This window comes from Dendrobates tinctorius, unplaced genomic scaffold (genome assembly GCF_039654945.1).
Source record: "Dendrobates tinctorius isolate UK_male_01 unplaced genomic scaffold, ASM3965494v1 ptg000203l, whole genome shotgun sequence".
Lineage (NCBI taxonomy): Eukaryota > Metazoa > Chordata > Amphibia > Anura > Dendrobatidae > Dendrobates > Dendrobates tinctorius.
In genome coordinates, this window is record NW_027361870.1 from 22,704,641 (window position 1) to 22,725,318 (window position 20,678).

The window sequence follows — 20,678 nt, forward strand, 5'->3', positions numbered from 1 at the left end:
TCGGCAGTGAGAGGAGGACAGGAAACACACCTACAGTGCCCATTTGAATGCCAAAAGCATCAATTCTTCTTTCTTAAGCTTGTCAACCTTAATTAACTTCATAATACAAGTTACGCACTGAAAAATGGGTGTTATTTGGCTACAAACTGTGGGGGGGGAGGGCTGGCTCCAGGTTTTCATGTGCCCTGGGCGAAAGAGCGCCCCTTTAACACATACCACAACTCATCATGCTCCGATACGGCAGAGAAATAGCGGTATAGTACAATGAAAAATACCTCACTTTTTACATCTCATGACGAGGCCCATCTATTTCTCCATACAGAATCATTGGTCCCATATAATGTTTGAAACAGTATATGATGAGCTCCACATAATGCTACAGTATATGTTGGTCCCCAAGGATGAAGCTCCACTGTCTTATGGGCCCAAATAATGCTCCAAACATAATGGGCCCCATTTCTAATGCTCTAGTGTATAATGGGCCCTGTAAATGCTGCTCCAGTGTCTGATGTCCACCTTTGGAATGTTCCAGTGTATGGTGGGCCCCATCTATCATTCTCAGACGGTGTTAGGCCCAGTATGGATTGCACGTGATTGCACAAAGGTTAGAAAGGGTACCGTATCCCTGGATAACATGTATGGATAGCGTACACATTCAAAATATATGTCTATACAGCATGAGGCAGGCTCAGACGGTGTTAGGCGCAGTATGGATTGCACGTGATTGCACAAAGGTTAGAAAGGGTACCATATCCCCGGATAACATGTATGGATAGCGTACACATTCAAAATATATGTCTCAGGAGGCAGGCTCAGACGGTGTTAGGCCCAGTATGGATTGCACGTGATTGCACAAAGGTTAGAAAGGGTACCGTATCCCTGGATAACATGTATGGATAGCGTACACATTCAAAATATATGTCTATACAGCATGAGGCAGGCTCAGACGGTGTTAGGCCCAGTATGGATTGCACGTGATTGCACAAAGGTTAGAAAGGGTACCATATCCCCGGATAACATGTATGGATAGCGTACACATTCAAAATATATGTCTATACAGCATGAGGCAGGCTAAGACGGTGTTAGGCCCAGTATGGATTGCACGTGATTGCACAAAGGTTAGAAAGGGTACCGTATCCCCGGATAACATGTATGGATAGCGTACACATTCAAAATATATGTCTCAGGAGGCAGGCTCAGACGGTGTTAGGCCCAGTATGGATTGCACGTGATTGCACAAAGGTTAGAAAGGGTACTGTATCCCCGGATAACATGTATGGATAGCGTACACATTCAAAATATATGTCTCAGGAGGCAGGCTCAGACGGTGTTAGGCCCAGTATGGATTGCACGTGATTGCACAAAGGTTAGAAAGGGTACCGTATCCCCGGATAACATGTATGGATAGCGTACACATTCAAAATATATGTCTATACAGCATAAGGCAGGCTCAGACGGTGTTAGGCCCAGTATGGATTGCACGTGATTGCACAAAGGTTAGAAAGGGTACCGTATCCCCGGATAACATGTATGGATAGCGTACACATTCAAAATATATGTCTCAGGAGGCAGGCTCAGACGGTGTTAGGCCAAGTATGGATTGCACGTGATTGCACAAAGGTTAGAAAGGGTACCGTATCCCTGGATAACATGTATGGATAGCGTACACATTCAAAATATATGTCTATACAGCATGAGGCAGGCTCAGACGGTGTTAGGCCCAGTATGGATTGCACGTGATTGCACAAAGGTTAGAAAGGGTACCGTATCCCCGGATAACATGTATGGATAGCGTACACATTCAAAATATATGTCTATACAGCATGAGGCAGGCTCAGACGGTGTTAGGCCCAGTATGGATTGCACGTGATTGCACGAAGGTTAGAAAGGGTACCGTATCCCCGGATAACATGTATGGATAGCGTACACATTCAAAATATATGTCTCAGGAGGCAGGCTCAGACGGTGTTAGGCCCAGTATGGATTGCACGTGATTGCACAAAGGTTAGAAAGGGTACCGTATCCCCGGATAACATGTATGGATAGCGTACACATTCAAAATATATGTCTCAGGAGGCAGGCTCAGACGGTGTTAGGCCCAGTATGGATTGCACGTGATTGCACAAAGGTTAGAAAGGGTACCGTATCCCTGGATAACATGTATGGATAGCGTACACATTCAAAATATATGTCTATACAGCATGAGGCAGGCTCAGACGGTGTTAGGCCCAGTATGGATTGCACGTGATTGCACAAAGGTTAGAAAGGGTACCGTATCCCCGGATAACATGTATGGATAGTGTACACATTCAAAATATATGTCTATACAGCATAAGGCAGGCTCAGACGGTGTTAGGCCCAGTATGGATTGCACGTGATTGCACAAAGGTTAGAAAGGGTACCGTATCCCCGGATAACATGTATGGATAGCGTACACATTCAAAATATATGTCTCAGGAGGCAGGCTCAGACGGTGTTAGGCACAGTATGGATTGCACGTGATTGCACAAGGTTAGAAAGGGTACCGTATCCCCGGATAACATGTATGGATAGCGTACACATTCAAAATATATGTCTCAGGAGGCAGGCTCAGACGGTGTTAGGCCCAGTATGGATTGCACGTGATTGCACAAAGGTTAGAAAGGGTACCGTATCACCGGATAACATGTATGGATAGCGTACACATTCAAAATATATGTCTCAGGAGGCAGGCTCAGACGGTGTTAGGCCCAGTATGAATTGCACGTGATTGCACAAAGGTTAGAAAGGGTACCGTATCCCCGGATAACATGTATGGATAGCATACACATTCAAAATATATGTCTCAGGAGGCAGGCTCAGACGTTGTTAGGCCCAGTATGGATTGCACGTGATTGCACAAAGATTAGAAAGGGTACCGTATCCCCGGATAACATGTATGGATAGCGTACACATTCAAAATATATGTCTATACAGCATGAGGCAGGCTCAGACGGTTTTAGGCCCAGTATGGATTGCACGTGATTGCACAAAGGTTAGAAAGGGTACCGTATCCCTGGATAACATGTATGGATAGCGTACACATTCAAAATATATGTCTATACAACATGAGGCAGGCTCAGACGGTGTTAGGCCCAGTATGGATTGCACGTGATTGCACAAAGGTTAGAAAGGGTACCGTATCCCCGGATAACATGTATGGATAGCGTACACATTCAAAATATATGTCTCAGGAGGCAGGCTCAGACGGTGTTAGGCCCAGTATGGATTGCACGTGATTGCACAAAGGTTAGAAAGGGTACCGTATCCCTGGATAACATGTATGGATAGCGTACACATTCAAAATATATGTCTATACAGCATGAGGCAGGCTGAGACGGTGTTAGGCCCAGTATGGATTGCACGTGATTGCACAAAGGTTAGAAAGGGTACCGTATACCCGGATAACATGTATGGATAGCATACACATTCAAAATATATGTCTCAGGAGACAGGCTCAGACGGTGTTAGGCCCAGTATGGATTGCACGTGATTGCACAAAGGTTAGAAAAGGTACCGTATCCCTGGATAACATGTATGGATAGAGTACACATTCAAAATATATGTCTATACAGCATGAGGCAGGCTCAGACGGTGTTAGGCCCAGTATGGATTGCATGTGATTGCACAAAGGTTAGAAAGGGTACGGTATCCCCGGATAACATGTATGGATAGCGTACACATTCAAAATATATGTCTATACAGCATGAGGCAGGCTCAGACGGTGTTAGGCCCAGTATGGATTGCACGTGATTGCACAAAGGTTAGAAAGGGTACCGTATCCCCGGATAACATGTATGGATAGCGTACACATTCAAAATATATGTCTCAGGAGGCAGGCTCAGACGGTGTTAGGCCCAGTATGGATTGCACGTGATTGCACAAAGGTTAGAAAGGGTACCGTATCCCTGGATAACATGTATGGATAGCGTACACATTCAAAATATATGTCTATACAGCATGAGGCAGGCTCAGACGGTGTTAGGCCCAGTATGGATTGCACGTGATTGCACAAAGGTTAGAAAGGGTACCGTATCCCCGGATAACATGTATGGATAGCATACACATTCAAAATATATGTCTCAGGAGGCAGGCTCAAACGGTGTTAGGCCCAGTATGGATTGCACGTGATTGCACAAAGGTTAGAAAAGGTACCGTATCCCTGGATAACATGTATGGATAGCGTACACATTCAAAATATATGTCTATACAGCATGAGGCAGGCCCAGACGGTGTTAGGCCCAGTGTGGATTGCACGTGATTGCACAAAGGTTAGAAAGGGTACGGTATCCCCGGATAACATGTATGGATAGCGTACACATTCAAAATATATGTCTATACAGCATGAGGCAGGCTCAGACGGTGTTAGGCCCAGTATGGATTGCACGTGATTGCACAAAGGTTAGAAAGGGTACCGTATCCCCGGATAACATGTATGGATAGCGTACACATTCAAAATATATGTCTCAGGAGGCAGGCTCAGATGGTGTTAGGCCCAGTATGGATTGCACGTGATTGCACAAAGGTTAGAAAGGGTACCGTATCCCCGGATAACATGTATGTATAGCGTACACATTCAAAATATATGTCTCAGGAGACAGGCTCAGACAGTGTTAGGCCCAGTATGGATTGCACGTGATTGCACAAAGGTTAGAAAGGGTACCGTATCCCTGGATAACATGTATGGATAGCGTACACATTCAAAATATATGTCTATACAGCATGAGGCAGGCTCAGACGGTGTTAGGCCCAGTATGGATTGCACGTGATTGCACAAAGGTTAGAAAGGGTATCGTATCCCCGGATAACATGTATGGATAGCGTACACATTCAAAATATATGTCTGAGGAGGCAGGCTCAGACGGTGTTAGGCCCAGTATGGATTGCACGTGATTGCACAAAGGTTAGAAAGGGTACCGTATCCCCGGATAACATGTATGGATAGCGTACACATTCAAAATATATGTCTCAGGAGGCAGGCTCAGACGGTGTTAGGCCCAGTATGGATTGCACGTGATTGCACAAAGGTTAGAAAGGGTACCGTATCCCTGGATAACATGTATGGATAGCGTACACATTCAAAATATATGTCTATACAGCATGAGGCAGGCTCAGACGGTGTTAGGCCCAGTATGGATTGCACGTGATTGCACAAAGGTTAGAAAGGGTACCGTATCCCCGGATAACATGTATGGATAGCATACACATTCAAAATATATGTCTCAGGAGGCAGGCTCAGACGGTGTTAGGCCCAGTATGGATTGCACGTGATTGCACAAAGGTTAGAAAGGGTACCGTATCCCTGGATAACATGTATGGATAGCGTACACATTCAAAATATATGTCTATACAGCATGAGGCAGGCTCAGACGGTGTTAGGCCCAGTATGGATTGCACGTGATTGCACAAAGGTTAGAAAGGGTACCGTATCCCTGGATAACATGTATGGATAGCGTACACATTCAAAATATATGTCTATACAGCATGAGGCAGGCTCAGACGGTGTTAGGCCCAGTATGGATTGCACGTGATTGCACAAAGGTTAGAAAGGGTACCGTATCCCCGGATAACATGTATGGATAGCGTACACATTCAAAATATATGTCTCAGGAGGCAGGCTCAGACGGTGTTAGGCCCAGTATGGATTGCACGTGATTGCACAAAGGTTAGAAAGGGTACCGTATCCCCGGATAACATGTATGGATAGCGTACACATTCAAAATATATGTCTCAGGAGGCAGGCTCAGACAGTGTTAGGCCCAGTATGGATTGCACGTCATTGCACAAAGGTTAGAAAGGGTACCGTATCCCTGGATAACATGTATGGATAGCGTACACATTCAAAATATATGTCTATACAGCATGAGGCAGGCTCAGACGGTGTTAGGCCCAGTATGGATTGCACGTGATTGCACAAAGGCTAGAAAGGGTACCGTATCCCCGGATAACATGTATGGATAGCGTACACATTCAAAATATATGTCTATACAGCATGAGGCAGGCTCAGACGGTGTTAGGCCCAGTATGGATTGCACGTGATTGCACAAAGGTTAGAAAGGGTACCGTATCCCCGGATAACATGTATGGATAGCGTACACATTCAAAATATATGTCTCAGGAGGCAGGCTCAGACGGTGTTAGGCCCAGTATGGATTGCATGTGATTGCACAAAGGTTAGAAAGGGTACGGTATCCCCGGATAACATGTATGGATAGCGTACACATTCAAAATATATGTCTATACAGCATGAGGCAGGCTCAGACGGTGTTAGGCCCAGTATGGATTGCACGTGATTGCACAAAGGTTAGAAAGGGTACCGTATCCCCGGATAACATGTATGGATAGCGTACACATTCAAAATATATGTCTCAGGAGGCAGGCTCAGATGGTGTTAGGCCCAGTATGGATTGCAAGTGATTGCACAAAGGTTAGAAAGGGTACCGTATCCCTGGATAACATGTATGGATAGCGTACACATTCAAAATATATGTCTATACAGCATGAGGCAGGCTCAGACGGTGTTAGGCCCAGTATGGATTGCACGTGATTGCACAAAGGTTAGAAAGGGTATCGTATCCCCGGATAACATGTATGGATAGCGTACACATTCAAAATATATGTCTCAGGAGGCAGGCTCAGACGGTGTTAGGCCCAGTATGGATTGCACGTGATTGCACAAAGGTTAGAAAGGGTACCGTATCCCCGGATAACATGTATGGATAGCGTACACATTCAAAATATATGTCTCAGGAGGCAGGCTCAGACGGTGTTAGGCCCAGTATGGATTGCAAGTGATTGCACAAAGGTTAGAAAGGGTACCGTATCCCTGGATAACATGTATGGATAGCGTACACATTCGAAATATATGTCTATACAGCATGAGGCAGGCTCAGACGGTGTTAGGCCCAGTATGGATTGCACGTGATTGCACAAAGGTTAGAAAGGGTACTGTATCCCCGGATAACATGTATGGATAGCGTACACATTCAAAATATATGTCTCAGGAGGCAGGCTCAGACGGTGTTAGGCCCAGTATGGATTGCACGTGATTGCACAAAGGTTAGAAAGGGTACCGTATCCCTGGATAACATGTATGGATAGCGTACACATTTAAAATATATGTCTAAACAGCATGAGGCAGGCTCAGACGGTGTTAGGCCCAGTATGGATTGCACGTGATTGCACAAAGGTTAGAAAGGGTACCGTATCCCCGGATAACATGTATGGATAGCATACACATTCAAAATATATGTCTCAGGAGGCAGGCTCAGACGGTGTTAGGCCCAGTATGGATTGCACGTGATTGCACAAAGGTTAGAAAGGGTACCGTATCCCTGGATAACATGTATGGATAGCGTACACATTCAAAATATATGTCTATACAGCATGAGGCAGGCTCAGACGGTGTTAGGCCCAGTATGGATTGCACGTGATTGCACAAAGGTTAGAAAGGGTACCGTATCCCCGGATAACATGTATGGATAGCGTACACATTCAAAATATATGTCTATACAGCATGAGGCAGGCTCAGACGGTGTTAGGCCCAGTATGGATTGCACGTGATTGCACAAAGGTTAGAAAGGGTACCGTATCCCCGGATAACATGTATGGATAGCGTACACATTCAAAATATATGTCTCAGGAGGCAGGCTCAGACAGTATTAGGCCCAGTATGGATTGCACGTGATTGCACAAAGGTTAGAAAGGGTACCGTATCCCTGGATAACATGTATGGATAGCGTACACATTCAAAATATATGTCTATACAGCATGAGGCAGGCTCAGACGGTGTTAGGCCCAGTATGGATTGCACGTGATTGCACAAAGGTTAGAAAGGGTACCGTATCCCCGGATAACATGTATGGATAGCGTACACATTCAAAATATATGTCTATACAGCATGAGGCAGGCTCAGACGGTGTTAGGCCCAGTATGGATTGCACGTGATTGCACAAAGGTTAGAAAGGGTACCGTATCCCTGGATAACATGTATGGATAGCGTACACATTCAAAATATATGTCTATACAGCATGAGGCAGGCTCAGACGGTGTTAGGCCCAGTATGGATTGCACGTGATTGCACAAAGGTTAGAAAGGGTACCGTATCCCCGGATAACATGTATGGATAGCGTACACATTCAAAATATATGTCTCAGGAGGCAGGCTCAGACGGTGTTAGGCCCAGTATGGATTGCACGTGATTGCACAAAGGTTAGAAAGGGTACCGTATCCCCGGATAACATGTATGGATAGCGTACACATTCAAAATATATGTCTCAGGAGGCAGGCTCAGACAGTGTTAGGCCCAGTATGGATTGCACGTGATTGCACAAAGGTTAGAAAGGGTACCGTATCCCTGGATAACATGTATGGATAGCGTACACATTCAAAATATATGTCTATACAGCATGAGGCAGGCTCAGACGGTGTTAGGCCCAGTATGGATTGCACGTGATTGCACAAAGGTTAGAAAGGGTACCGTATCCCCGGATAACATGTATGGATAGCGTACACATTCAAAATATATGTCTATACAGCATGAGGCAGGCTCAGACGGTGTTAGGCCCAGTATGGATTGCACGTGATTGCACAAAGGTTAGAAAGGGTACCGTATCCCCGGATAACATGTATGGATAGCGTACACATTCAAAATATATGTCTCAGGAGGCAGGCTCAGACGGTGTTAGGCCCAGTATGGATTGCATGTGATTGCACAAAGGTTAGAAAGGGTACGGTATCCCCGGATAACATGTATGGATAGCGTACACATTCAAAATATATGTCTATACAGCATGAGGCAGGCTCAGACGGTGTTAGGCCCAGTATGGATTGCACGTGATTGCACAAAGGTTAGAAAGGGTACCGTATCCCCGGATAACATGTATGGATAGCGTACACATTCAAAATATATGTCTCAGGAGGCAGGCTCAGATGGTGTTAGGCCCAGTATGGATTGCACGTGATTGCACAAAGGTTAGAAAGGGTACCGTATCCCCGGATAACATGTATGGATAGCGTACACATTCAAAATATATGTCTCAGGAGGCAGGCTCAGACAGTGTTAGGCCCGGTATGGATTGCACGTGATTGCACAAAGGTTAGAAAGGGTACCGTATCCCTGGATAACATGTATGGATAGCGTACATATTCAAAATATATGTCTATACAGCATGAGGCAGGCTCAGACGGTGTTAGGCCCAGTATGGATTGCACGTGATTGCACAAAGGTTAGAAAGGGTATCGTATCCCCGGATAACATGTATGGATAGCGTACACATTCAAAATATATGTCTCAGGAGGCAGGCTCAGACGGTGTTAGGCCCAGTATGGATTGCACGTGATTGCACAAAGGTTAGAAAGGGTACCGTATCCCCGGATAACATGTATGGATAGCGTACACATTCAAAATATATGTCTCAGGAGGCAGGCTCAGACGGTGTTAGGCCCAGTATGGATTGCAAGTGATTGCACAAAGGTTAGAAAGGGTACCGTATCCCTGGATAACATGTATGGATAGCGTACACATTCGAAATATATGTCTATACAGCATGAGGCAGGCTCAGACGGTGTTAGGCCCAGTATGGATTGCACGTGATTGCACAAAGGTTAGAAAGGGTACTGTATCCCCGGATAACATGTATGGATAGCGTACACATTCAAAATATATGTCTCAGGAGGCAGGCTCAGACGGTGTTAGGCCCAGTATGGATTGCACGTGATTGCACAAAGGTTAGAAAGGGTACCGTATCCCTGGATAACATGTATGGATAGCGTACACATTCAAAATATATGTCTAAACAGCATGAGGCAGGCTCAGACGGTGTTAGGCCCAGTATGGATTGCATGTGATTGCACAAAGGTTAGAAAGGGTACCGTATCCCCGGATAACATGTATGGATAGCATACACATTCAAAATATATGTCTCAGGAGGCAGGCTCAGACGGTGTTAGGCCCAGTATGGATTGCACGTGATTGCACAAAGGTTAGAAAGGGTACCGTATCCCTGGATAACATGTATGGATAGCGTACACATTCAAAATATATGTCTATACAGCATGAGGCAGGCTCAGACGGTGTTAGGCCCAGTATGGATTGCACGTGATTGCACAAAGGTTAGAAAGGGTACCGTATCCCCGGATAACATGTATGGATAGCGTACACATTCAAAATATATGTCTATACAGCATGAGGCAGGCTCAGACGGTGTTAGGCCCAGTATGGATTGCACGTGTTTGCACAAAGGTTAGAAAGGGTACCGTATCCCCGGATAACATGTATGGATAGCGTACACATTCAAAATATATGTCTCAGGAGGCAGGCTCAGACGGTGTTAGGCCCAGTATGGATTGCACGTGATTGCACAAAGGTTAGAAAGGGTACCGTATCCCCGGATAACATGTATAGATAGCGTACACATTCAAAATATATGTCTCAGGAGGCAGGCTCAGACAGTATTAGGCCCAGTATGGATTGCACGTGATTGCACAAAGGTTAGAAAGGGTACCGTATCCCTGGATAACATGTATGGATAGCGTACACATTCAAAATATATGTCTATACAGCATGAGGCAGGCTCAGACGGTGTTAGGCCCAGTATGGATTGCACGTGATTGCACAAAGGTTAGAAAGGGTACCGTATCCCCGGATAACATGTATGGATAGCGTACACATTCAAAATATATGTCTCAGGAGGCAGGCTCAGACAGTGTTAGGCCCAGTATGGATTGCACGTGATTGCACAAAGGTTAGAAAGGGTACCGTATCCCTGGATAACATGTATGGATAGCGTACACATTCAAAATATATGTCTATACAGCATGAGGCAGGCTCAGACGGTGTTAGGCCCAGTATGGATTGCACGTGATTGCACAAAGGTTAGAAAGGGTACCGTATCCCCGGATAACATGTATGGATAGCGTACACATTCAAAATATATGTCTATACAGCATGAGGCAGGCTCAGACGGTGTTAGGCCCAGTATGGATTGCACGTGATTGCACAAAGGTTAGAAAGGGTACCGTATCCCCGGATAACATGTATGGATAGCGTACACATTCAAAATATATGTCTCAGGAGGCAGGCTCAGACGGTGTTAGGCCCAGTATGGATTGCATGTGATTGCACAAAGGTTAGAAAGGGTACGGTATCCCCGGATAACATGTATGGATAGCGTACACATTCAAAATATATGTCTATACAGCATGAGGCAGGCTCAGACGGTGTTAGGCCCAGTATGGATTGCACGTGATTGCACAAAGGTTAGAAAGGGTACCGTATCCCCGGATAACATGTATGGATAGCGTACACATTCAAAATATATGTCTCAGGAGGCAGGCTCAGATGGTGTTAGGCCCAGTATGGATTGCACGTGATTGCACAAAGGTTAGAAAGGGTACCGTATCCCCGGATAACATGTATGGATAGCGTACACATTCAAAATATATGTCTCAGGAGGCAGGCTCAGACAGTGTTAGGCCCGGTATGGATTGCACGTGATTGCACAAAGGTTAGAAAGGGTACCGTATCCCTGGATAACATGTATGGATAGCGTACATATTCAAAATATATGTCTATACAGCATGAGGCAGGCTCAGACGGTGTTAGGCCCAGTATGGATTGCACGTGATTGCACAAAGGTTAGAAAGGGTATCGTATCCCCGGATAACATGTATGGATAGCGTACACATTCAAAATATATGTCTCAGGAGGCAGGCTCAGACGGTGTTAGGCCCAGTATGGATTGCACGTGATTGCACAAAGGTTAGAAAGGGTACCGTATCCCCGGATAACATGTATGGATAGCGTACACATTCAAAATATATGTCTCAGGAGGCAGGCTCAGACGGTGTTAGGCCCAGTATGGATTGCAAGTGATTGCACAAAGGTTAGAAAGGGTACCGTATCCCTGGATAACATGTATGGATAGCGTACACATTCGAAATATATGTCTATACAGCATGAGGCAGGCTCAGACGGTGTTAGGCCCAGTATGGATTGCACGTGATTGCACAAAGGTTAGAAAGGGTACTGTATCCCCGGATAACATGTATGGATAGCGTACACATTCAAAATATATGTCTCAGGAGGCAGGCTCAGACGGTGTTAGGCCCAGTATGGATTGCACGTGATTGCACAAAGGTTAGAAAGGGTACCGTATCCCTGGATAACATGTATGGATAGCGTACACATTCAAAATATATGTCTAAACAGCATGAGGCAGGCTCAGACGGTGTTAGGCCCAGTATGGATTGCATGTGATTGCACAAAGGTTAGAAAGGGTACCGTATCCCCGGATAACATGTATGGATAGCATACACATTCAAAATATATGTCTCAGGAGGCAGGCTCAGACGGTGTTAGGCCCAGTATGGATTGCACGTGATTGCACAAAGGTTAGAAAGGGTACCGTATCCCTGGATAACATGTATGGATAGCGTACACATTCAAAATATATGTCTATACAGCATGAGGCAGGCTCAGACGGTGTTAGGCCCAGTATGGATTGCACGTGATTGCACAAAGGTTAGAAAGGGTACCGTATCCCCGGATAACATGTATGGATAGCGTACACATTCAAAATATATGTCTATACAGCATGAGGCAGGCTCAGACGGTGTTAGGCCCAGTATGGATTGCACGTGTTTGCACAAAGGTTAGAAAGGGTACCGTATCCCCGGATAACATGTATGGATAGCGTACACATTCAAAATATATGTCTCAGGAGGCAGGCTCAGACGGTGTTAGGCCCAGTATGGATTGCACGTGATTGCACAAAGGTTAGAAAGGGTACCGTATCCCCGGATAACATGTATAGATAGCGTACACATTCAAAATATATGTCTCAGGAGGCAGGCTCAGACAGTATTAGGCCCAGTATGGATTGCACGTGATTGCACAAAGGTTAGAAAGGGTACCGTATCCCTGGATAACATGTATGGATAGCGTACACATTCAAAATATATGTCTATACAGCATGAGGCAGGCTCAGACGGTGTTAGGCCCAGTATGGATTGCACGTGATTGCACAAAGGTTAGAAAGGGTACCGTATCCCCGGATAACATGTATGGATAGCGTACACATTCAAAATATATGTCTCAGGAGGCAGGCTCAGACAGTATTAGGCCCAGTATGGATTGCACGTGATTGCACAAAGGTTAGAAAGGGTACCGTATCCCTGGATAACATGTATGGATAGCGTACACATTCAAAATATATGTCTATACAGCATGAGGCAGGCTCAGACGGTGTTAGGCCCAGTATGGATTGCACGTGATTGCACAAAGGTTAGAAAGGGTATCGTATCCCCGGATAACATGTATGGATAGCGTACACATTCAAAATATATGTCTCAGGAGGCAGGCTCAGACGGTGTTAGGCCCAGTATGGATTGCACGTGATTGCACAAAGGTTAGAAAGGGTACCGTATCCCCGGATAACATGTATGGATAGCGTACACATTCAAAATATATGTCTCAGGAGGCAGGCTCAGACGGTGTTAGGCCCAGTATGGATTGCAAGTGATTGCACAAAGGTTAGAAAGGGTACCGTATCCCTGGATAACATGTATGGATAGCGTACACATTCGAAATATATGTCTATACAGCATGAGGCAGGCTCAGACGGTGTTAGGCCCAGTATGGATTGCACGTGATTGCACAAATGTTAGAAAGGGTACTGTATCCCCGGATAACATGTATGGATAGCGTACACATTCAAAATATATGTCTCAGGAGGCAGGCTCAGACGGTGTTAGGCCCAGTATGGATTGCACGTGATTGCACAAAGGTTAGAAAGGGTACCGTATCCCCGGATAACATGTATGGATAGCGTACACATTCAAAATATATGTCTCAGGAGGCAGGCTCAGACGGTGTTAGGCCCAGTATGGATTGCAAGTGATTGCACAAAGGTTAGAAAGGGTACCGTATCTCTGGATAACATGTATGGATAGCGTACACATTCGAAATATATGTCTATACAGCATGAGGCAGGCTCAGACGGTGTTAGGCCCAGTATGGATTGCATGTGATTGCACAAAGGTTAGAAAGGGTACCGTATCCCCGGATAACATGTATGGATAGCATACACATTCAAAATATATGTCTCAGGAGGCAGGCTCAGACGGTGTTAGGCCCAGTATGGATTGCACGTGATTGCACAAAGGTTAGAAAGGGTACCGTATCCCTGGATAACATGTATGGATAGCGTACACATTCAAAATATATGTCTATACAGCATGAGGCAGGCTCAGACGGTGTTAGGCCCAGTATGGATTGCACGTGATTGCACAAAGGTTAGAAAGGGTACCGTATCCCCGGATAACATGTATGGATAGCGTACACATTCAAAATATATGTCTATACAGCATGAGGCAGGCTCAGACGGTGTTAGGCCCAGTATGGATTGCACGTGTTTGCACAAAGGTTAGAAAGGGTACCGTATCCCCGGATAACATGTATGGATAGCGTACACATTCAAAATATATGTCTCAGGAGGCAGGCTCAGACGGTGTTAGGCCCAGTATGGATTGCACGTGATTGCACAAAGGTTAGAAAGGGTACCGTATCCCCGGATAACATGTATGGATAGCGTACACATTCAAAATATATGTCTCAGGAGGCAGGCTCAGACAGTATTAGGCCCAGTATGGATTGCACGTGATTGCACAAAGGTTAGAAAGGGTACCGTATCCCTGGATAACATGTATGGATAGCGTACACATTCAAAATATATGTCTATACAGCATGAGGCAGGCTCAGACGGTGTTAGGCCCAGTATGGATTGCACGTGATTGCACAAAGGTTAGAAAGGGTACCGTATCCCCAGATAACATGTATGGATAGCGTACACATTCAAAATATATGTCTATACAGCATGAGGCAGGCTCAGACGGTGTTAGGCCCAGTATGGATTGCACGTGATTGCACAAAGGTTAGAAAGGGTACCGTATCCCCGGATAACATGTATGGATAGCGTACACATTCAAAATATATGTCTCAGGAGGCAGGCTCAGACGGTGTTAGGCCCAGTATGGATTGCACGTGATTGCACAAAGGTTAGAAAGGGTACCGTATCCCCGGATAACATGTATGGATAGCGTACACATTCAAAATATATGTCTCAGGAGGCAGGCTCAGACGGTGTTAGGCCCAGTATGGATTGCACGTGATTGCACAAAGGTTAGAAAGGGTACCGTATCCCTGGATAACATGTATGGATAGCGTACACATTCAAAATATATGGCTATACAGCAAGAGGCAGGCTCAGACGGTGTTAGGCCCAGTATGGATTGCACGTGATTGCACAAAGGTTAGAAAGGGTACCGTATCCCCGGATAACATGTATGGATAGCGTACACATTCAAAATATATGTCTCAGGAGACAGGCTCAGACGGTGTTAGGCCCAGTATGGATTGCACGTGATTGCACAAAGGTTAGAAAGGGTACCGTATCCCCGGATAACATGTATGGATAGCGTACACATTCAAAATATATGTTTCAGGAGGCAGGCTCAGACGGTGTTAGGCCCAGTATGGATTGCACGTGATTGCACAAAGGTTAGAAAGGGTACCGTATCCCTGGATAACATGTATGGATAGCGTACACATTCAAAATATATGTCTATACAGCATGAGGCAGGCTCAGACGGTGATTGGCCCAGTATGGATTGCACGTGATTGCACAAAGGTTAGAAAGGGTACCGTATCCCCGGATAACATGTATGGATAGCGTACACATTCAAAATATATGTCTCAGGAGGCAGGCTCAGACGGTGTTAGGCCCAGTATGGATTGCACGTGATTGCACAAAGGTTAGAAAGGGTACCGTATCCCTGGATAACATGTATGGATAGCGTACACATTCAAAATATATGTCTATACAGCATGAGGCAGGCTCAGATGGTGTTAGGACCAGTATGGATTGCACGTGATTGCACAAAGGTTAGAAAGGGTACCGTATCCCCGGATAACATGTATGGATAGCGTACACATTCAAAATATATGTCTCAGGAGGCAGGCTCAGACGGTGTCAGGCACAGTATGGATTTGACAGCCCAGATTACACAGCGGAGGAGCAGGGAGAGGTAAAGATTGCAAATGCTGGGCCCCTGCCCAAGCAAGGGGGGCCCACTCGTGGGCGTCGGTACTGGCACTGGGCCCCTCATAGTACAGCGGTGTGTCTGACGGCGGGTGTGCACCACCACCGTCAGAGACACTTGATTGCACTATGAGGGACCCTGTGCCAGTGCCCGCGCCCAAGAGTCGGCCTACCCACCTGTCCAGGGCAATGGCACTCGCACGGTGTCGTGCGGTAGGTGGTGACCCCGGCCATGGGGGGGGAGGCAGCACAGTTAGGGAGTTTTAGAAAGTGGCATATGTTGATGTTGGACATTCAGCTGATGCAAAAGGCGAAATAGGTGAAGTACCAGGAAGAGGTGGACCAAAGCAAGCCATTTTTCTGTCACCCTATGTGTCATCAGGGGAAGGTGGGACAAAATCCTTGGAAACCCATGCATGGTTCATTTTAATGAAGGTTAGATCATCCACATTTTGGGTTGACAGACGGGTCCTTTTTTCTGTCAGGATTGATCCAGCTGCACTGAAGACTCTTTCCGATAGCACATTTGCAGCTGGGCAAGCGAGCTCCTGTAAGGCATATTGTGCCAATTCAGGCCAGGTGTCCAGTTTAGCGGCCCAATAGTCAAAGGGGAATGACCTGTGTGGGAGAACATCGATATGGGAGGAAAAGTAGTTTGTAACCATAGTTGACAACTGCTGTCTCCTGTCACTTTCCATCGATGCAGTATTACCAGTTGTGTGAGCGGTATTTGAAAAATCAGTCCACAACATTGTCATGAAACCCCTGTCTCCAATGCCACTTCTGCTGTGTGCACCATGAACACCTCTGCCAAGCTGCCCCCGGCCCGTACGGCTCGTGTGAGAACCATCACCGCTGCTGTGTGCTGGGAATGCCTCAAGCAACCGATTTACCAGAGTTGCTTGTTTATTAGCCAATATTAGGTCAAGGTTCTCCTGTGGCATGATGTTTTGTAATTTGCCTTTATAGCGTGGATCCAGGATGCTGGCCAACCAGTAGTCGTCATCATTCATCATTTTGGCAATGCGGGGGTCCCTTTTTAGGATCCGCAAGGCATAATCTGACATGTGGGCCAATGTTCCCGGTGTCAATGATGCACTGCGAGTGCTGGGTGGAGGAGCACTTTCTGGCAAATCCACATCCCTCCAGTCACGCACAAACCCTGTACCAGACCTTGCCACGCCAACATTTTCACTTGCCCCACGAGATGCATCCTCCTCCCCTAAGTAATCATCCCCATCATCCTCCTCCTCCTCCTCTTCTTCCTCCACCTCGTCCAGGAGAGGTCCCTGAGCAGACAATGGCTGAATGTCATCAAGGATTCCCTCCTCCTTTTCCTCCTCATCAACATTGGCTGCAGACGCCTGCTCCTTAAGGTGCGTCAAAGTTTGCATGAGCAGACGCATAAGTGGGATGCTCATGCTTAGGATGGCGTCGTCTGCGCTTACCAGCCGTGTGCATTCCTCAAAACACTGAAGGACTTTACAAAGGTCTTTCAGCTTCGACCACTGCACACCTGTCAACTCCATGTCTGCTCTCAAAGTGCCTGGCTGTGTATCCTCCCACAAATGCATTATGGCCAGCCTCTGCTCGCACAGCCGCTCCACCATGTGCAGGGTGGAGTTCCACCTTGTTGCAATGTCGATAATGAGGCGGTGGTTGGGAAGGTGGAGCAATCGCTGCAGCTTCTGCATACGAACGGAGTGTACAGGCGACCGGCGGATGTGCGCGCACAGTCTTCGCACCTTCTGGAGCAGGGCTGTTAACTCCGGATAATTTTTGAGGAAGCACTGCACCACCAGGTTCAAGGTGTGAGCCAAGCAAGGTATGTGGCTGAGTTGTGAAAGGGCTATGGCTGCCACAAAATTACGGCCGTTATCACTAACTACCTTGCCTGCCTCAAGATGTACACTGCCCAGCCATGACTCAGTTTGTCGCTTCAAGTACTCGGCCAGCACCTCGGCGGTGTGTCTGTCGCCCAAACACATCATCTGCAACACAGCCTGCTGACGCTTTCCACCAGCTGCTCAATAGGGGGACACATCGTGTGCAACAGTGGCAGCTGCAGATGGAGTGCTCGTATGACTGCGTTCTGTGGACGAGCTTTCGCTTCTGGAGGAGGAGGAGGAGGAGGAGGGTCGAACGCCTACAGCCAACTGTTTCCTATACCGTGGGCTAGGCAGCACTGTCCCACCACCGCTGTCCCCTGTGGACCCTGCATCCACCACATTAACCCAGTGCGCAGTGATGGACACGTAACGGCCCTGGCCATGCCGACTGGACCATGCATCAGTTGTGAGGTGCACCTTTCCGCTCACTGACTGCTTGAGTGCATGGACAATGCGGTCTTTCACATGATGGTGGAGGGCTGGGATGGCTTTGCGAGAGAAGTGGCGACTGGGTAGGTCATAGCGTGGTACTGCATAGGCCATGAGTTCGCGGAAAGCTGTGCTTTCCACCAACCGAAAGGGCATCATCTCAAACGAGATTAGTTTGGCAATGTGGGCGTTCAAACCCAGTGTACGCGGATGAGAGACTGAGTACTTTCTTGACCTACTCATAGTGTCTGGGAGGGTGAGCTGGACTTGAGAGCTGCATATGGTGGAAGTAGCGGTGGACAGGGCGGACTGAGAGAGGGTTGATGATGGTGATGGAGTTGGTGTTCTTTCTGATGGCCTAGAATCAGTCTTTCGTTGATATAACAGTGGGATTCCCTGACTGCTGTGGCCTTGCAACGACACCTCAACATTTGCTGCTGTGCTAACCGGTGGGCTTACAGTGGGGGAAACAATGTAGCGTTGCTGACTACCTTCGTTGTGATCAGTTGCACATGTGGCACTTGAGGTTTGGTGTTGTGTCCACGCTTGCAAGTGCATGCTGGTTAAATGTCTAAGCATGCAACTGGTATTCAAATTTTTCAGATTTTTCCCTCGGCTAAAGGTCTTTGCGCACTTCTTACAGATAACCTTGGCCTGATCATGAGGATTTTGTTCAAAAAGGTGCCACACTGCACTCTTCCTACTTTGGCAGACATTTTGCGGCCTAGCACGCTGTGATCTTTTGACCCTCTGGACAAGCTGTCCAGCAACTCTTTTGATGTTTGGAACCTGTCTTTGGAGTGCTCCGGGCCTGCCAGATAACAGCTGTTGCGATGTCGATGTCTGCTGTGGATGCTCCTCATCTGAGCTATTGGAAGCAGCACCCTCTTCCCCCAATGGATGCCAATCTGGATCAACAACTGGGTCATCCATCACCTCCTCTTCTATGTCATGTGCACCTTCCTCTGTGTCACCGTGTATGGTGGTATAGTGTGCGGGAAGGGGCACCTGAGTCTCATCAGGGTCAGAATCTGGCTCTGTACACTGCGAGGACAATGTAGTGCTCTGAATGAATGTACCAGCAGAATCATCCATCAGCGGCTGTGCATCAGTGCACTCCATGTCAGATTCATCTTGGCCTGGGTAATTCACCATTTCACTTGATAATCCAGGCATGGTATGTGAAAACAGCTCCATGGAGTAATCAGTAGTATGGCCTGCGTCATCCTTCAATCTTGGTTGGGGTGAAGGACACAAGGAAAGGTGTGGTTCATGAACATGAGCCTCCAATGACGACTCAGTGCTTTTACTTTTTACAACTGAAGAAGAGGAGGCGATAGAGCTGGAGGCTGAGTCAGCAATGTAAGACAAAACTTTTTCCTGATGCTCTGGCTTTAAAAGCGGTTTGCCAACTCCTAGAAAACTAAGCGTTCGAGGCCTTATGTAGCCAGACGATGACGCAGGGTCAGCACCTCCTGCATTCGGTCCTATTTTGCTCTTGCCACTACCATCAGATCCACCACCAACACCATCATTACCAGCTGCCAACCCCCGCCCAATTCCACGGCCTCTTCCACCAGCCTTCCTCATTTTTGGTAGAAATGTAGACAAAATCCAACAAACTATATAGTAATGTAAAACAAGGTACAAGGTGTCTATAGGACAGGGGAGATTTTGAATTTCTGCACACACTTTTGGACACTGGACACTTTTGGATTGTGTGAGGCCCACTGATATCTGAGCGCTATGTGACAGGCTCGATGGCACTGCTGTGACAAAAGTGACTAGAGGATAAGGGAGATTTTGAATTTCTGCACACACTTGTGGACAGTGGACACTTTTGGATTGTGTGAGGCCCACTGATATCTGAGCGCTATGTGACAGGCTCGATGGCACTGCTGTGACAAAAGTGACTAGAGGATAAGGGAGATTTTGAATCTCTGCACACACTTTTGGACACTGGACACTTTTGGATTGTGTGAGGCCCACTGATATCTGAGCGCTATGTGACAGGCTCGATGGCACTGCTGTGACAAAAGTGACTAGAGGATAAGGGAGATTTTGAATCTCTGCACACACTTTTGGACACTGGACACTTTTGGATTGTGTGAGGCCCACTGATATCTGAGCGCTATGTGACAGGCTCGATGGCACTGCTGTGACAAAAGTGACTAGAGGATAAGGGAGATTTTGAATTTCTGCACACACTTGTGGACAGTGGACACTTTTGGATTGTGTGAGG